This window comes from Schistocerca piceifrons, chromosome X, assembly GCF_021461385.2.
Source record: "Schistocerca piceifrons isolate TAMUIC-IGC-003096 chromosome X, iqSchPice1.1, whole genome shotgun sequence".
Lineage (NCBI taxonomy): Eukaryota > Metazoa > Arthropoda > Insecta > Orthoptera > Acrididae > Schistocerca > Schistocerca piceifrons.
Window position 1 is genome coordinate 252,395,750 of NC_060149.1, and position 6,294 is coordinate 252,402,043.

Here is a 6,294-nt window from a genome sequence, read left to right on the forward strand (position 1 = left end):
TGAAAAGAATAGTTTTCAAAACAGGGGAGATATATAGTTCCAATGTGCTTATGGTGAAATATAGACCCCGGTGGTACTAAAAACTAAACTCCTCCCGAACAGGCCATGAAGGCCCAACGGTTCCGACCGACCGCCGTGTCATCCTCAGCCCACAGGCGTCACTGGATGCGGATACGGAGGGCATGTGGTCAGCACACCGCTCTCCCAGCCGTATGTCAGTATAAGAGACCGGAGCCACTACTTCTCAATCAAGTAGCTCCTCAGTTTGCCTCAAAAGGGCTGAGTGCACCCCGCTGGCCAACTGCGCTCGGCAGACCGGATGGTCACCCATCCTAGTGCTAGCCCAACCCGACAGCGCTTAACTTCGGTGATCTGACGGGAACCGATGTTACCACTGCGGCAAGGCCGTTGGCCTGGTGGTACTAGGAGGGGTAAAATGTATAAAATACAATCAACCGTTTTTCCGTGAAGCGCGAAAATTAATTTTTAAAATATCGTTGACACGTTCTTTGTTTTTCAATGACTAACGGAAAGAAATATGAAAACTGTTCTCCAACATAGTTCTGAACATGTTTGTGTAAGATATATACGAAGTTTGGAAGACTTCTCAGCACCAAATATTTATTGAAAGTGTCCTGTATGAAGACGGCCATACAGCGGTCAGCAGGTTGAGAGCAACTGTTCCGTCAGTGACGGTATGCCTATTTAGTAAAAGACCGGCACCCTCGCCACCGTACGACTCATCGCCTGTCGCGGGTGGGTCTTGCACCAGTCCTAAAGCAAGGTGGGCTGTTTCAGCTGTTTGAGCCCTAATTAATGGAGCGCTCTGTTAATTCAAGACGTAAGCCGTCGTAGGAGATCCAAAACATCTCATGCGTTAGTGGAAATGTTTTGAACTTTGAGGGCCTTAAAGACAGAAATTTTGTGCTATTGCTAGAATTGACAGATATATGAAGAGTGACTTGTGTGGTGGACTGACCCATCGAGGAGCCGTAATAGTTAGCACACTGAACTCGCAATTGGGAGGTCGAGTGTCCAGGTCACAGCCCAGGCATCCAGATTTACACTGAGATGACAAGTCACAGGGTAGCGATATGCACGTATACAGATGGCGGTAGTATCACGTACACAAGGTACAAAAGGGCAGTACATTGGTGGAACTGTCATTTGTACTCACGTGATTCGTATGAAAAGGTTTCCGATGTGATTATGGTCGCACGACGGGAATTAACAGACCCTGGACGCGGAATGGCAGTTCGAGCTAGACGCATAGGCTATTCCATTTCGGAAATCGCTAGGGAATTCAGTATTCTGAGATCCACAGTGTCAAGAGTGTGCCAAGAACACCAAATTTCAAGCATTACCTGTCACCACGGACAACGCAGTGGCCGACGGCCTTCGCTTAACGACGGAGAGCAGCGGCGTTTGCGTAGAGTTGCCAGTGCTAGCACACAAGTAACACTGCGTAAAATAACCGCAGAAATCGATATGGAACGTACGACGAACGTGTCGGTTAGGAACGTGCGGCGAAATTTGGCTTTAATGGGGTATGGCAGCAGACGATCGACGCGGGTGCCTTTGCTAACAGCACGATGTCACCTGGAACGCTCTCCTTGGCTCATAACCATCTCGGTTGGACCATACACAACTGGAAAACTATGGCGTGGTCAGATGAGTCCCGATTTCAGTTGGTAAGAGCTGACAGTAGGGTTCGAGTGTGGCCCAGACCCCACAAAGCCATAGATCCGAGTTGTCAACAAGGCACTGTGCATGTTAGTGGTGGCTCCGTAATGGTGTGAGCCGTATTTACATGGAATGTACTGGGTCCTCTGGTCCAGCTGAACCTATCGTTCCTGGAAATGGTGATGTCCGGCTACCTGGAGACCATTTGCAGCCATTCATGGACTACACATCCACAAACAACGATGGAATTTTTATGGACGACGTTGCGCCATGTAAGAATATTCTGGACAATTCGAGAGAATGATTTGGCCACCCAGATCGACCGACAAGACTCCCAGCGAACATAAATGGGATATAATCTAGAGGTCATTTCGTGCACCTGGAACAATTTCGCAGTTATGGACGGCTATAAGGCAGCATCCCTCAATATTTCTGTAGGGGTCTTCCAGAGACGTGTTGAGTCCATGCCGCGTTGAGTTGCTGCACTACTCCAGGTAAAAAGAGTCCGACACGGTATTGGGAGGTATCCCATGACTTTTCTAACCTCAGTGAAGGTTTTCCGTTATTTCCCTAAATCACTTAAGGCAAATCCTACGACGAAAGGCCACGGTCAATTTCCTTCTCCATCGTTCCCTCATCCGAGCTTGTGCTCCGTCTGTAAAGACCTCGCATCTGTCGAAAGGACGGTAAACTCTGATCTTCCTTCCTTCCTTTTTGTGTATCTGGCTTTGTGTAGCCCACTTATTTTTAAAAACTGAAATTGCTAGCTTAATATTGAATTTTCTTAAAAATCTTTTGATGTTTCTGTAGATCTGATCTTTTCGTGATTTAAATTCTGAAACACCTTACCAGCTGCGTATATTTTCATGCTTAGCACGACGCATGTCGAGAATTTATTCTCGTTGTTAAGTGCAAATGTTTCAGTTGAACTCTTATATCACTTTCATTTCCTGGCTACGCACATAACTTAATTTCATTCATCACAATCGCTGTTTTTGGGAAGCTTGCAACTGTGTCTTTCTTGAATAGTGGTTTTTTCTTTGGAGACGACTGTCTCTTTGTATCTGAGGACAGCTTGTGAGACTTAAATCTTAAGCGACATTGAAATCATGCCGACTCCTATGACGGAGTGAACTGGCGTCCTGATTAGACGCTCTATTTGCTTCCCAAGGATCTCGTCTCAAATAACTGTTTGTCCATCCAGATTTAGGTTTTCCGTAGATTCCCCTAAAGGTAAATGCTAGGATGATTCCTGTTTCTAATGGTAACGTCGTCGTCGGGATGTTAAACCCTTATATTCTTTCCTTCCTTCTGACCCTTTTGTTGGTATTACAAAAAATGGTTCAAATGTCTCTGAGCACTATGAGACTTAACTTCTGAGGTAATCAGCTCCCTAGAACTTAGAACTACTTAAACCTAACTAACCTAAAGACATCACACACATCCACGCCCGAGGCAGGATTCGAACCTGCGACCGTAGTGACTGTAGCGCCTAGAACTACAGTCTCGCTGTGACGTCCAACCTCCCCTTCGACACGTATCACTCGCGATCTGTGCGGTTAAGCGAAGATCTTTTGTTGTGCCAAACAAATTTGTTAAGTCAGTACATAGCCTACTCTTACATCGCAGAGGTGATAAGCACTTGGATTGCCATCAGTAGTGTCTCATATTCTCACTCAATGAGACAAAGCGAAATTTGGGTTCAAAGAAGTTCGTTTGTGCAGAATCTCGTGATTCCTTGAACCACCAAAATTCGAACCAGCTACCGTCGTAACAGCTCGCTAACAAACGGCAGTGAGACACGCTTTGGAGTAATTCATCCGTCAGTTGTGCGCCCTAAAACACTAATAATCATCATCATCCGTCAGTAGGCAGAAGTCTGCGTACTTTCTGAATGGTAATTTTTTTTCTACATCTACATCTACGTGATTAATCTGATATTCACAAGAAAGTGCCTGGCAGGGGGTTCAGTGAACTACAATAACATTCATCTTTGACATTCAGCTCGTTTAGTTTAGATAGTATGTCGGATCGTTTAAACAACGAAATATAAAAAACTGACTGTGTTAAACGAAACCTCTAGGTAATCCTTAATTTAATTCTAAAGTAGAACTTCTGCCACATAATCCTCTCTGGAACGCATATATGTTTCCAAATATGAGCAAAAAATATTTAATACATTTATATTGATGTTAGTTGCAAGAAATTAGCAAAATTCAGTGCTATCAAGTCTGGTTTTGAATAGTTTAAATGTTTCTTAGTCATTTGTTCAAGTTCAAATGAAAAGATATAAGAAATAAAGTTGAGATTTTCAGCACATCAAAATATGTGATCGTCGCTGTCTCCTTTCTCAACTTCATATAGTTTACTGAGGTTATGAAAGGTTGCTGATTTGATCTGACAGTTGATTTCCTTCACGGGAAATTTTATCATCTTCAGTTTCAGGGCTCTTATGGTATCAGTAATGAACTGATGTTACACGACCAAACCTATGTTTTTAGTCAGCACTATAACAGTCAATTTAATTTTACACTCTAGAATCTCTGCCATCTTCGCTAGTGCATGAACAACGTTTTTTAATCTTTCACTGTTGTGGGCGTGTATACACGTCCTGCTACCTCGTTCTCCAGAAGTTGTGACATGTATACTCGCGCAGTTTGGATTTTCTGAATGCGTCGTGAGCCGCCGACCTCTCACTGCTGCGGACGAGTTACTTCCATATCTCACTGAATAAAAACGTTTCGAGTATTTATATAATATGTGCGCCTCATCGTGTGCTACCATTTGCAAAAAAAACTCGTTTCGGTATTTTGAATCGTTTATGAGATATGACGTTTTTTATGACCACATGATTAACGATGCGTAAAGACGTGAATGGGCGCGTCGCCCGCTACCCTTCTTCTGATATAAAACCCAATACTGAGATATTCTTCTGCTCTCAATTTTAAATAAAATTTCGATGTCTTATCTACATTTCATTCTCTGCAATGCATGAGCTAAAATCAACAATATGCGAAGTTTACAAAAGCCGTTTTACTTTTGCAAAATCTTCAAAATTTTGGGCACCGTTTTACTTAATTTGATGCAGCGCAGTGAGTATGGCGGATAACCAAGTAATTTTTTTTTCACGTAATAATTTTCCGAAAAATCGGATGACAAGTATTTGATATCGGCCAGAACACCGTCTCTCAGCACAGGCACCAACATTAAGGCGAGCAGTACAGCGATAACAAAAGCCGCCTCAGCACGGAATACAAAGAGCACGTCTGTAGCATGAAAAGAGTTCTTAACCATGATTATCTGTGTGCGCAGTATTGGCGTTTAATTTATGATATTATTCCGGACTATTTGATTATAACATGGCTGAGTGCTGTATTTGTATCTTTGGTTCTAACGCTATTTTTCTATAAACCAGCGTCCATAGAGGCCGCGCCGGCCGAGGTGGTCGAGCGGTTCTGAGCGCTACAGTCTCGATCCGCGCGACAGCTACGGCCGCAGGTTCGAATCCTGCCTCGGGCATGGATGTGTGTGATGTCCTTAGGTTAGTTGGGTTTAAGTAGTTCTAAGTTCTAGGGGAATGATGACCTCAGAATTTAAGTCCCATAGTGCTCAGAGCCATTTTGAACCATAGAGGCCGCGCCGCGCAAAACCAAGGGAGGAGGTGTCGCAAAGCACGGCTCGGCAGCTGTGAACGTCAAACTGCACCGTTCTTCACCGCTTTTGCGCGACAACGAACAGTTCCGTGCAGTGTCGATACATCAGAGGAAATGATTCTCTCTGTTTAGATGCACGTGCACGCTGGAGCATTGCTGTGCACATACGAATACTCTGCTTCATTCCGCGGTGCGCTGCGTCCGGTGTGGACGCGGATTAAAATAGGCCGATAAACCGAAACGTGAAATTTATGGGGTAAAAGTTTTGGAGAACATAGGCCGCGGATAGATGTATACCAAATTAAGTGTACACTTTCTTCACTCAACATGGCGTGTGGAGCGTAGTTCAAAAATTGCTAAGAAACCGGGGCATAAGGAGATGCACGCCTACTTAAGGTAATCTGCGTGTGAACGCCTGGAAAAATACTGACAATTTTCAGACGGCTCTAACTGAAAAACGCGAACTCTTAGTAGGATAAAAACGGTGAGACGATTGGAGTGTTTCTTGCTGAACCTTTTGATATACGATTCCAATTAATTACGTTAGTTCTGCCTGTAAACTTATTACAGTTTTTTGTGGAGATCAGTAAATGACATTTTTATATGCCGGTCCGTTCTTGGAATCTGTGCACTGATTAACTATATTACTTAAATGCTTGAAATCTTAATTACACATTAACACCACGTCTACCTAAAAAGTAGACTACAATCATGTCGTTTCAGCCACCAGTCTTTATTCTAGAAATATTTAACATCTGATAATCAAAATTAAGGTTACTTTTTACAATTAATCAGTACGGTTCAAATGGCTCTGAGCACTATGGGACTTAACAGCTATGGTCATCAGTCCCCTAGAACTTAGAACTACTTAAACCTAACTAACCTAAGGACATCACACAACACCCAGTCATCACGAGGCAGAGAAAATTCCTGACCCCGCCGGGAATCGAACCCGGGA

General features: G+C 43.6%; 1 pseudogene; it reads right to left on the reverse strand.

Moving 5' to 3' along the window:
- Nucleotides 1-295: 295 nt before the first annotated feature.
- On the reverse strand, nt 296-413 carry LOC124723691 (annotated as a pseudogene).
- Nucleotides 414-6,294: the final 5,881 nt, after the last annotated feature.